Here is a 12,746-nt window from a genome sequence, read left to right as displayed (position 1 = left end):
CAGCTTAATGAAAACCAGTCAATATTTAAATAACCAAGAAAATATACCTCTCTTGATATCACAAACATTATCAAGCATTTCACACATATTATCCAGATACTGACTGTTAGCACTTGATGGTCTATAGCTGCTTCCCACCATAATGGGCTGTAGGTGAGGCAGAAGCACCTGTAGCCATATTACTTCAACAGTATTTAACATGAGATCCTCTCTAATCTTTACAGGAATCTGGTTCTGAATATAAACAGCAACACCTCCACCATTAGTATTTCTATATTTTCTGTAAATGTTATAACCTTGTATTGCTAACACTGTATCATCAAAGGTATTATCTAAGTGAGCTTCAGAGATAGTCAGAGTATATATGTGATCTGTTACTAGCAAATGATTGATTTCATGAACCTTGTCTTAACATATGTAGCTTAACGTAGGCTATTTTGAGCACTTTTCTTCTGGGATGCTTACTTGCGTTCATTGCTTTACTGGGAAGCTTAGCAGCAGTAGATGTGTTCATGTTCTTAATGTTAGTGCAGGGTGAGCTGCTCAGTCGACTTAAAGAGCTTATGTTTGGTAATGCATTGTTATGTGACTGCTTTATATAAAACTGCCATGTATGTCAAATGTATGTATATGTAGCAGAAAAGCTGTAAAAAACAAACAACCTAAAATATATTTGTTTCCTGAAGAGGGGGGGTGGGGGAGGGGTTAATAAAAAATACAAATAAATAAAAAAAGGGCACCTACTGCCTGGCCAATCGGATAGGTCAAATCCCCATGCCTGCCAGTGGCGGTCAGTGACATTTAAGATGAGGGTGATTTTTTATTTTTTTTTAATTCATGAGCATTGCCTTATTTCTATTACAGCATATTGGATGACTGTCATTCATATTCCATCATCCAGTTCAATGTAACAGCGATAGGTTTAGGCTACTACGTGATACTCACATTTTCCCTATACCCACCACCATGAGGTTGCTACAACCTAGCCTACAAATAAATGTTTACAATGTAGGTGCACACAAGTCGAGAGACAAAAAATTGAGGTGACAGACTGTAACACATGGACAGACAGTGACACATTCAATACTGCCCTACACACTCTTGCCTGCATCCAACTGATCTAGGGTATAATCATTAGTCCAACAGTTGCAAATGAGAGATTATATTGGACAAATTCAGGAATATTTATCCCCATTTTGTTCATTTTAAGAAACTTTTTCAACAGAATCAGCGGAATGAACACACCCCTGATCACGCGTAAACGCAGTTCACTTTCATAGCAGCCACGTTGTATTCCTTATCGCATCTATGTGCTCTCCTCCTCTCACCTTTTCCCTTCGCTTGTGCACAACACATCAGCTGTATGTGGCCAGGCGAAAAAACCTTTCCAAGCCAAACTATATCATAATCGCTACACACAGCCAGGAATAAAGAATTCTCCGGAAAGAAGACAGGTGGGGGTGTATGTTTCATGATTAAGTACTCATGGTGTGATTGTGATAACATACAGAAACCCAAGTCCTTTTGTTCACCCGACCTAGAAAACCTCAACCAAATGCCGACCGTATTACCTCCCAAGAGAATTCTCTTCGGGTATAGTCACAGCCGTGTATATTCCCCGCTCACACAGATACCACGACGGCCTTTAAGGAACTACACCAATCAATCAATCAAATGTATTTATAAAGCCCTTCTTACATCAGCTGATGTCACAAAGTGCTGTACAGAAACCCAGCCTAAAACTCCAAACAGCAAGCAATGCAGGTGTAGAAGCACGGTGGCTAGGAAAAACTCCCTAGAAAGGCCAGAACCTAGGAAGAATCCTAGAGAGGAACCAGGATATGAGGGGTGGCCAGTCCTCTTCTGGCTGTGCTGGGTGGAGATTATAACAGAACGTGGTCAAGATGTTCAAATGTTCATAGATGACCAGCAGGGTCAAATAATAATAATCACAGTGGTCGTAGAGGGTGCAACAGGTCAGCACCTCAGGAGTAAATGTTAGTTGGCTTTTCAAGCCGATCATTCAGTGAATCTCTACCACTCCTGCTGTCTCTAGAGAGTAGAAAACAGCAGGTCTGAGACAGGTAGCACATCCGGTGAACAGGTCAGGGTTCCATAGCCGCGGGCAGAACAGTTGAAACTGGAGCAGCAGCACAACCAGGTGGACTGGAGACAGCAAGGTGGCATCAGGCCAGCTAGTCCGCTCAGGTCCTCCTAGACAGCTCAGGTCCTCCTAGAGAGAGAAAGAAAGAAAGAGAGAAAGAGGGAAAGAAAGAGAAGGCATACTTAAATTCACACAGGACACTGGATAAGACATGAGAAATACTCCAGATATAACAGATTGACACTAGCCCCCCGACACACACTACTGCAGCATAAATACTGGAGGCTGAGACAGGAAAGGTCAGGAGACACTGTGGCCCCGTTCGACGATACCCCTGGACAGGGCCAAACAGGCAGGATATAACCCCATCCACTTTGCCAAAGCACAGCCCCCACACCACAGCATGGAAGAGCACCAGTGACTCAGCCCCTGTAATAGGGTTAGAGCCAGAGAACCCCAGTGGAATGGAGCTCTTTCGGAGAAAGCATTGCCTCCAGCAACTAGTACACCCCTTAACCCTGGGGTGTATTCTGAACTAGTACACCCCTTAACCCTGGGGTGTATTCTGAACTAGTACACCCCTTAACCCTGGGCTGTATTCTGAACTAGTACACCCCTTAACCCTGGGCTGTATTCTGAACTATAATTGCTGCCCTCCCGCTAAATCAGACAAGAGGTTGTCAATGAGGGGTAGTGTATATTTTTCAGCAGTCAACACAGGGTTAACAGTGATATTGAAATCACCAAAGTATTTTTTATGACTGGAACAATGGGTGTAGCTCATTCACTGGGTCCAATACTCCACTCTCGACTAGTCTGTTTAGCTCAATTTAAACTTTTGGTATATGGGACAGGTCTAGCTTTGATGCATTTTGGCTTGCTGTCTGGTATCACAGTCCTTTATACTGGGACAGTAAGGAGGCCTGCATCTTGTGACCGCAGCGTACATGTAGGTATGTACACCAGACTTTATGCAAACTGGAATCCACATATCCTGAGGCAGCAATTATTGTAGCTGGGGATTTTAACAAAGCAAATTTGAGGAAAACGCTAGTGAAGTTCTACCAACACATTGACAGTAGTGCTCACTTCGGAAAAACACTAGATCACTGCTACTCGCCTTTTTGAGATGCATACAAGGCCCTCCCCCGCTCTCCCTTCAGCAAATCAGATCACGACTCCATTTTGCTCCTTCCTTCCTATAGGCAGAAACTCAAACAGGAAGTACCTGTGCTAAGGTCTATTCAATGCTGGTCTCACCAATCGGAATCCATGCTTTAAGATTGCTTTGATCACGCGTACTGGGATATGTTCCGGGTAGCCTCTGAGAATAACATTGACAGTTACATGGACACTGTGACTGAATTAATCAGGAAGTATATAGGGGATGTTGTTCCCACGGTGAATATTAAAACCTACCCAGGTTTTGGCACTGCTAGCTGTGTCACTAGAGATTCTGGGTTTGAGTCCAGGCTCTTTTGCAGCCGGCCACAACTGTGAGACCAATGGGGCGGCGCACAATTGGCACAGCGTCATCTGGGTTAGGGGAGGGTTTGGCCGGCAGGGAAGTCCTTGTCCCATCGCGCACTAGCGACTCCTGTGGCGGGCCGGGCACAGTGCACGCTGACACGGTCACCAGGTGTACAGTGTTTCCTCCGAGACATTGGTGCAGCTGGCTTCTGGGTTAAGTGGGCATTGTGTCAAGAAGCAGTGCGGGTTTGATTGGGTTGTGTTTCGGAGAACGCAGGGCTCTCAACCTTCACCTCTCCCGAGTCCGTATGGGAGTTGCAGCAATGAGACCAGACTGTAACTACTAGTTGGATACCCCGAAATTGGGCCGACGTGGCCCGGTGGCACTGTGCTATCTGACTGTGGACTCTCGTTCTACGTGGCCAACGTGAGTAAGACATTTAAGCGTGACGGCATCCCTAGCCATGTCCTCAGATCATGCACAGACCAGCTGGCAGGAGGGTTTACGGACATATTCAATCTCTCCCTATCCATGTCTATTTTCCCCACTTACAGTTGAAGTCTGAATTTTATATACACCTTAGCCAAATACATTTAAACTCAGTTTTTCACAATTCCTGACAAATAATCCTAGTAAAAATTCCTTGTCTTAGATTAGTTAGGATCACCACTTTATTTTAATGTCAGAATAATAGAATAATAGTAGATCGTGATTTTTTTCAGCTTTGATTTATTTAATCACATTCCCAGTGGGTCAGAAGTTTACATACACTCAATTAGTATTTGGTAGCATTGCCTTTAAATTGTTTAACTTGGGTCAAACGTTTCGGGTAGCCTTCCACAAGCTTCCCACAGTACGTTGGGTGAAATTTGGCCCATTCCTCCTGACAGAGCTGGTGTAACTGAGGCAGGTTTGTAGGCCTCATTTCTCACACACTCTTTTTCAGTTCTGCCCACAAATTTTCTACAGGATTGAGGTCAGGGCTTTGTGATGGCCACTCCAATACCTTGACTTTGTTGTCCTTAAGCCATTTTGCCACAACTTTGGAAGTATGCTTGGGGTCGTTGTCCATTTGGAAGACCCATTTGTGACCAAGCTTTAACTTCCTGACTGATATCTGGAGATGTTGCTTCAATATATCCACATCATTTCCCTACCTCATGATGCCATCTATTTTGTGAAGTGCACCGTTCCCTCCTGCAGCAAAGTACCCCCACAACATGATGTTGCCACCCCCGTGCTTCACGGTTGGGATGGTGTTCTTCGGCTTGCAAGCCTCCCCTTTATCCTCCAAACATAACGACGGTCATTATGGCCAAACAGTTCTATTTTTGTTTCATCAGACCAGAGGACATTTCTCCAAAAAGTACGATCTTTGTCCCCATGTGCAGTTGCAAACTGTAGTCTGGCTTTTTTTATGGCGGTTTTGGAGCAGTGGCTTCTTCCTTGCTGAGCGACCTTTCAGGTTATCTCGATATAGGACTTGTCTTACTGTGGATATGGATACCTTTGTACCTGTTTCCTCCAGCATCTTCACACGGTCCTTTGCTGTTGTTCTGGGATTGATTTGCACATTTCGCACCAAAGTATGTTCATCTCTATGTTCATCTCTAGGAAACAGGACAATCTCCTTCCTGAGCGGTATGACGGCTGTGTGGTCCCATGGTGTTTATACTCGCATATTATTGTTTGTACAGATGAACATGGTAACTTCAAGCATTTGGAAATTGCTCCCAAGGATGAACCAGACTTGTGGAGGTCTACAATTTTTCTTCTGAGGTCTTGGCTGATTTCTTTTGATTTTCCTATGATGTCAAGCAAAGAGGCACTGAGTTTGAATGTAGGCCTCGAAATACATCCACAGGTACACCTCCAATTGACTCAAATGATGTCAATTAGCCTATCAGAAGCTTCTAAAGCCATGAAATCATTTTCAGGAATTTTCCAGGCTGTTTTAAGGCACAGTCAACTTAGTGTATGTAAACTTCTGACCCACTGGAATTGTGATACAGTGAATTATAAGTAAAATAATCTGTCTGTAAACAATTGTTGAAAAAATTACTGTCATGCACAAAGTAGATGTCCTAACCGACTTGCAAAAACTATAGTTTGTTAACAAGAAATTTGTAGAGTGGTTGAAAAACTAGTTTTAATGACTCCAACCTAAGTGTATGTAAACTTCCGACTTCAACTGTACTTCAAGATTCCACCATTGTTCCTGTACCAAAAAAAGCAAAGGTAACTGAACTAAATACAGTGCCTTGCGAAAGTATTCGGCCCCCTTGAACTTTGCGACCTTTTGCCACATTTCAGGCTTCAAACATAAAGATATAAAACTGTGTTTTTTTTGTGAAGAATCAACAACAAGTGGGACACAATCATGAAGTGGAACGACATTTATTGGATATTTCAAACTTTTTTAACAAATCAAAAACTGAAAAATTGGGCGTGCAAAATTATTCAGCCCCCTTAAGTTAATACTTTGTAGCGCCACCCTTTGCTGCGATTACAGCTGTAAGTCGCTTGGGGTATGTCTCTATCAGTTTTGCACATCGAGAGACTGACATTGTTTCCCATTCCTCCTTGCAAAACAGCTCGAGCTCAGTGAGGTTGGATGGAGAGCATTTGTGAACACCAGTTTTCAGATCTTTCCACAGATTCTCGATTGGATTCAGGTCTGGACTTGGCCATTCTAACACCTGGATATGTTTATTTTTGAACCATTCCATTGTAGATTTTGCTTTATGTTTTGGATCATTGTCTTGTTGGAAGACAAATCTCCGTCCCAGTCTCAGGTCTTTTGCAGACTCCATCAGGTTTTCTTCCAGAATGGTCCTGTATTTGGCTCCATCCATCTTCCCATCAATTTTAACCATCTTCCCTGTCCCTGCTGAGGAAAAGCAGGCCCAAACCATGATGCTGCCACCACCATGTTTGACAGTGGGTATGGTGTGTTCAGGGTGATGGCTGTGTTGCTTTTACGCCAAACATAACGTTTTGCATTGTTGCCAAAAAGTTCAATTTTGGTTTCATCTGACCAGAGCACCTTCTTCCACATGTTTGGTGTGTCTCCCAGGTGGCTTGTGGCAAACTTTAAACGACACTTTTTATGGATATCTTTAAGAAATGGCTTTCTTCTTGCCACTTCCATAAAGGCCAGATTTGTGCAATATACGACTGATTGTTGTCCTATGGACAGAGTCTCCCACGTCAGCTGTAGATCTCTGCAGTTCATCCAGAGTGATCATGGGCCTCTTGGCTGCATCTCTGATCAGTCTTCTCCTTGTATGAGCTGAAAGTTTAGAGGGACGGCCAGGTCTTGGTAGATTTGCAGTGGTCTGATACTCCTTCCATTTCAATATTATCGCTTGCACAGTGCTCCTTGGGATGTTTAAAGCTTGGGAAATCTTTTTGTATCGAAATCCGGCTTTAAACTTCTTCACAACGGTATCTCGGACCTGCCTGGTGTGTTCCTTGTTCTTCATGATGCTCTCTGCGCTTTTAACGGACCTCTGAGACTATCACAGTGCAGGTGCATTTATACGGAGACTTGATTACACACAGGTGGATTGTATTTATCATCATTAGTCATTTAGGTCAACATTGGATCATTCAGAGATCCTCACTGAACTTCTGGAGAGAGTTTGCTGCACTGAAAGTAAAGGGGCTGAATAATTTTGCACGCCCAATTTTTCAGTTTTTGATTTGTTAAAAAAGTTTGAAATATCCAATAAATGTTGTTCCACTTCATGATTGTGTCCCACTTGTTGTTGATTCTTCACAAAAAAATACAGTTTTATATCTTTATGTTTGAAGCCTGAAATGTGGCAAAAGGTCGCAAAGTTCAAGGGGGCCGAATACTTTCGCAAGGCACTGTAACTATCGCACTGTTGCAATCACTTCTGTTATCATAAAGTGCTGTGAGCGTCTAGTAAGGATCATACCACCTCTACCCTACCTGACACCCTAGACACACTTCAATATGCTTTCCGCTCCAATAGATCCACAGACGATTCAATACCAATAGCACTGCACACTGCCCTGTCCCATCTGAACAAGAGGAATACCTACATCAGAATGCTGTTCATTGACTATAGCTCAGCCTTCAACACCATAGTACCCTCCAAGCTCATCATTAAGCTCGGGATCCTGAGTCTGAACCCAGCCCTGTGCAACTGGGTCATGGACTTCCTAACGGGCCATCCCCAGGTGGTGAAGGTAGGAAACAATACCTCTACTTCACTATCCTCAACACAGGCACCCCACAAGGGTGCGTGCTCATCCCCCCCTCCTGTACTCCCTGTTCACCCATGACTGTGTGGCCACAAACGCCTCCAACTCAATCATCAAGTTTGTAGACGACACAACAGTAGAAGGCCCGATTTACCAACAATGACGAGACAGGTGAGGGCCCAGGTGGAGTGGTGCCAGGAAAATAACCTCTCCCTAAAAAAAATGGAGCTGATCATGGACTTCAGGAAACAGCAGAGGGAGCACGCCTCTATCCACGGGACAGCAGTGGAGAAGGTGGAAAGCTTCAAGTTCCTCTGTGTTATTATTCTTTTTTCTTATTTTACCAAGTAAGTTGACTCTCATTTACAGCAACAACCTGGGGAGAGGAGGGGGATGAATGAGCCAATTGTAAGTTGGGGATGATTAGTTGACCATGATATTATGAGAACCAGATTGGGAATTTAGCCAGGATACCAGGGTTAACACCCCTACTCTTACAATAAGTGCCATGGGATCTTTTAGGGACCACAGAGAGTTTAACATCCCATCTGAAAGACAGCACCCTACACAGGGCATTGGGATCTTTTTTAAGATCAGGGGAAAGGGAGCCTCCTATTGGCCCACATCTGGTTTCCCATCCAGGGACTGACCAGGACCAACCCTGCTTAGCTTCAGAAGCAAGCCAGTAGTGGGATGCAGGGTGGTATGCTGCTGGCATCACTGACAATCTGAAAAGGTCCAGCCACACAGACAGTGTGGTGAAGAAGGGGAAACAGCACCTCTTCAACCTCAGGAGGCTGAAGAAATTTGGCTTGTCCCCAAAGAGCCTCAGAAACTTTTACAGATGCACAATTGAGAGCATCCTGTCGGGCTGTGTCACCGCCTGCTACGGCAACTGCACTTCCCGCAACCGCAGGGCTCTCCAGAGGGTGGTACGGTCTGCCCAACGCATTGCCTGCCCTCCAGGACACCTACAGCACCCGATTTCACAAGAAGGCTAAAAAGATCCTCAAGGACATCAACCACCTGAGCCACTGCCTGTTCACCCCGCTGTCATCCAGAAGGCGATATCAGTACAGGTGCATCAAAGCTGGGACCGAGAGAATGAAAAACAGCTTCTATCTCAAGGCCATCAGACTGTTAATTAGCCATCACTAGCCGGCTACCACCCGGCTACTCAATCCTGCACCTGAGAGGCTGCTGCCCTATGTAAATAGACATGGAATCACTGGCCACTTTAATAATGGAACACTAGTCACTTTACTGTTTACATACTGCTTTACTCATCTCATATTTATATTCTGTATTCTATTCTACTGTACTTAGTCAATGCCACTCTGACATTGCTCATCCTAATATTTATAGATTTCTTAATTCCATTATTTTACTTTAAGATGTGTGTATTGCTGTGAATTGTTAGATAATACTGCACTGTTGGAGCTAGGAACACAAGCATTTCACTACACCCCCAATAACATCTGCTAAAAATTTGTGACCAATAAAATTTGATTTGATGAGCCTCCTAGGTATTGTATTGAAGTCATTGTACCCAGAAGAGGATAGAAGCTAGCTGTCTTCCGGCTACACCATGGTGCCACCCAACAGAGTTCTGTTGAGGTTACTGTAGACCTTCATTGCAAAAAAAAGTATGTTTTAATCAATTATTTAGTATAGTTTTTTTATATGAAAATGATACCTTTTTAAATGTTCACAATTTTTATTTTTATGAAATTCCCTGAGGAGGATGGTCCTCCCCTTCCTTGTCCTGAGGTGCCTCCACTGGTGCCTACCTACAGTTTCCACAAACCTGGCCACAGCAAAGTTTATACTAGGTTATGTGAGATTTCATAACTTTTACAACCATGACCAGAGAGACTGTCAAAGAATACAGCAAAGAACTGCTGTTTTTATGAGTGAGTTCATGTCTAAGTTTTATCCAAAACTGTCAACTGTGTTTTAATTCAAAACTATTACAAAACATAAAACGCTCTTCTCTCTACTTCCACTCGCACTGCAATGCATGAGTAGTCAAGTGTATCGATAGCCCTGTGTGTGTGTGTGTCAAATAACATTTTATTTGTCACAAGCTTTGTAAAAAACAGGTGTAGAAAGTGAAATGCTTTGGTACCCTTCCCCAGATCTGTGCCTCAACACAATCCTGTCTCGAAGCTCTACGGACAATTCCTTCAACCTCATGGCTTGGTTTTTGCTCTGACATGAACTGTCAACTGTGGGACCTTATATAGACAGGTGGGAGACTTTCCAAATCATGTTGAATTTACCACAGGTGCACTCCAATCAAGTTATAGAAACAGCTCAAGGATGATCAATGGAAACAGGATGCACCTGCTCAATTTAGAGTCTCATAGCAAAGGGTCTGTATACTTATGTAAATAAAGTATATTTATTTTTAATACATTTGCAAACATTAAAAAAAAACTGTTTTCGGTTTGTCATTATGTGGTATTGTGTGTAGATTGATGAGGGAAAAATTATGTCATCAATTTACCGGTACCAGTAACGTTTTTTTGTTTTAGTAGCTACTATCTTGTCTCATCACTACAACTCCCGTACAGGCTCGGGAGAGACGAAGGTTGAAAGTCATGCGTCCTCCGATACACAACCCAACCAAACCGAACTGCTTCTTAACACAGCACGCATGAGACAAAATAGTAGCTACTAAAACGACTAAAACAATTGGATACCACGAAATTGGGGAGAAAAAGGGGTAAAATAAAAAATAAATATAAATAAAAAAACTCTAATGAACCGTTCCTCTGCAGCAGAGGTAACTCTGGGAAACTCCTTTCCTGTGGCGGTCCTCTTGAAAGCAGCGCTTGATGGTTTTTGCGATGGCACTTGAAGAAACGTTTAAAGTTCTTGAAATTGTCCAGATTGACTTCAAGTAATGATGGACTGTCTTTGCTTATTTGAGCTGCTCTTGCCATAATATGGACTTAGTCTTTTGCCAAAAAGGGCTATCACAACACAACTGATTGTCGGAGGAAACACCGTGGTTAGCGCACACTGCGCCCGGCCCGCCACAGGAGTCACTGGTGCGCAATGAGACAAGGACATCCCTACCGGCCAAGCCCTCCCTAACCCGGACGAAGCTAGGCCAATTGTGCGTCGTCCCACGGACCTCCCGGTCGCGACAGAGCCTGGGCGCGAACCCAGAGTCTCTGATGGCACAGCTGGCGCTGCAGTACAGCACCCTTAACCACTGCGCTACCCGGGAGGCCGAGGTACATTAGAGTTAGCTGCACCTCAGTTTGCAGCCCAAATAAATTATTCACAGAGTTCATGTAACAGACACATCTCAACATCAACTGTTCAGAGGAGACTGCGTGAATCAGGCCTTCATGGTCGAATTGCTGCGAAGATACCACTAATAAAGGACACCAATAAGATCTCAGAGCAAGTGATGTCGCCGATTGAAACGCTATTAGCGCGCACCACCGCTAACTAGCTAGCCATTTCACATCCATTACATCAGCTCGGGGATTTGATCCAGCAACCTTTTGGTTACTAGCCCAATACTCTAACCACTAGGCTACCTTCCACCCCAAGAAGAGACTTGCTTGGGCCTAGAAACAAGAGCAATGGACATTAGACCGGTGGAAATCTGTCCTTTGGTCTGACGAGTCCAAATTTGAGATTATTGGCTCCAACCACCGTGTCTTTGTGAGATGGAGAGGAGGTGATCTCTGCATGTGTGGTTCCCCCCGTGAAGCATGGAGGAGGTGGTGGTGTGGGGATGCTTTGCTGGTGACACTGTCTGTGATTTATTTAGAATTCAAGGCACACTTAACCAGCATGGCTACCACAGAATCCTGCAGCGATACGTCGTCCCATCTGGTTTGCACTTAGTGGGACTATCATTTGTTTTCCAACAGGACAATGACCCAAAACACACCTCCAGGCTGTGCAAGGGCTATTTGACCAAGAAGGAGAGTGATGGAGGGCTGCCTCAGATGACTTGGCCTCCACAATCACCTGACCTCAACCCAATTGAGATGGTTTTGGATGAGTTGGGCTGCAGAGTGAAAGAAAAGCAGCCAACAAGTGCTCAGTATATGTGGGAACCCGTTCAAAACTGTTGGAAAAGGATTCCAGGTGGAGCTGGTTGAGAGAATGCCAAGAGTGTGCAAAGCTGTCATCAATGCAAAGGATGGCTACAAAGGATGTCTACTTTTTTGGTTACTACATGATTCCATATGTGTTATTACATAGTTTTGATGTCTTCACTATTATTCTACAATGTAGACAATAATAAAAATAAAGAAAAACCCTTGAATGAGTGTGTGTCCAAACTGTTGACTGGCACTCTATATACAAAAGTATGTGGACACCCCTTCAAATTTGTGGATTCAACTATCTCAACCACAACCATTATTCTACAATGTAGATAATAGTACAACAAAAATAGGTTAAAACACTGAGTAGGTGAGTAGGTGTGTCCAAACCTTTGAGGAAGGTATAAAGTGACTAGTTAACAGGAAAGATAAAACAGTAGCATCAGTGTATGTGATGAATCAAAAGAGTTGGTGCAAAAAAAGGTAGTTAAACTGTTACTCAATAGCTACGCAGAATAACTAACATCAGTCAGGAAGTTAAAGCTTGGTTGCAAATGGGTCTTCCAAATGGACAATGACCCCAAGTATACTTCCAAAGTTGTGGCAAAATGGCTTAAGGACAACAAAGTCAAGGTATTGGAGTGGCCATCACAAAGCCCTGACCTCAATCTTATAAAAGATTTGTGGGCAGAACTAAAAAAAAGCATGTGTGAGCAAGGAGGCCTACAAACCTGACTCAGTTACAGCAGCTCTGTCAGGAGGAATGGGACAAAATTCACCCAACTTATTGTGGGAAGCTTGAGGAAGGCTACAAGACACGTTTGACCCAAGTTAAACAATTTATAGACAACGCTACCAAAAA

This window comes from Oncorhynchus masou, chromosome 24 (assembly GCF_036934945.1).
Source record: "Oncorhynchus masou masou isolate Uvic2021 chromosome 24, UVic_Omas_1.1, whole genome shotgun sequence".
In the NCBI taxonomy this organism is placed as follows: domain Eukaryota; kingdom Metazoa; phylum Chordata; class Actinopteri; order Salmoniformes; family Salmonidae; genus Oncorhynchus; species Oncorhynchus masou.
The sequence above is the reverse complement of the archived record's forward strand: the minus strand, read 5'-3'. Positions refer to the sequence as shown.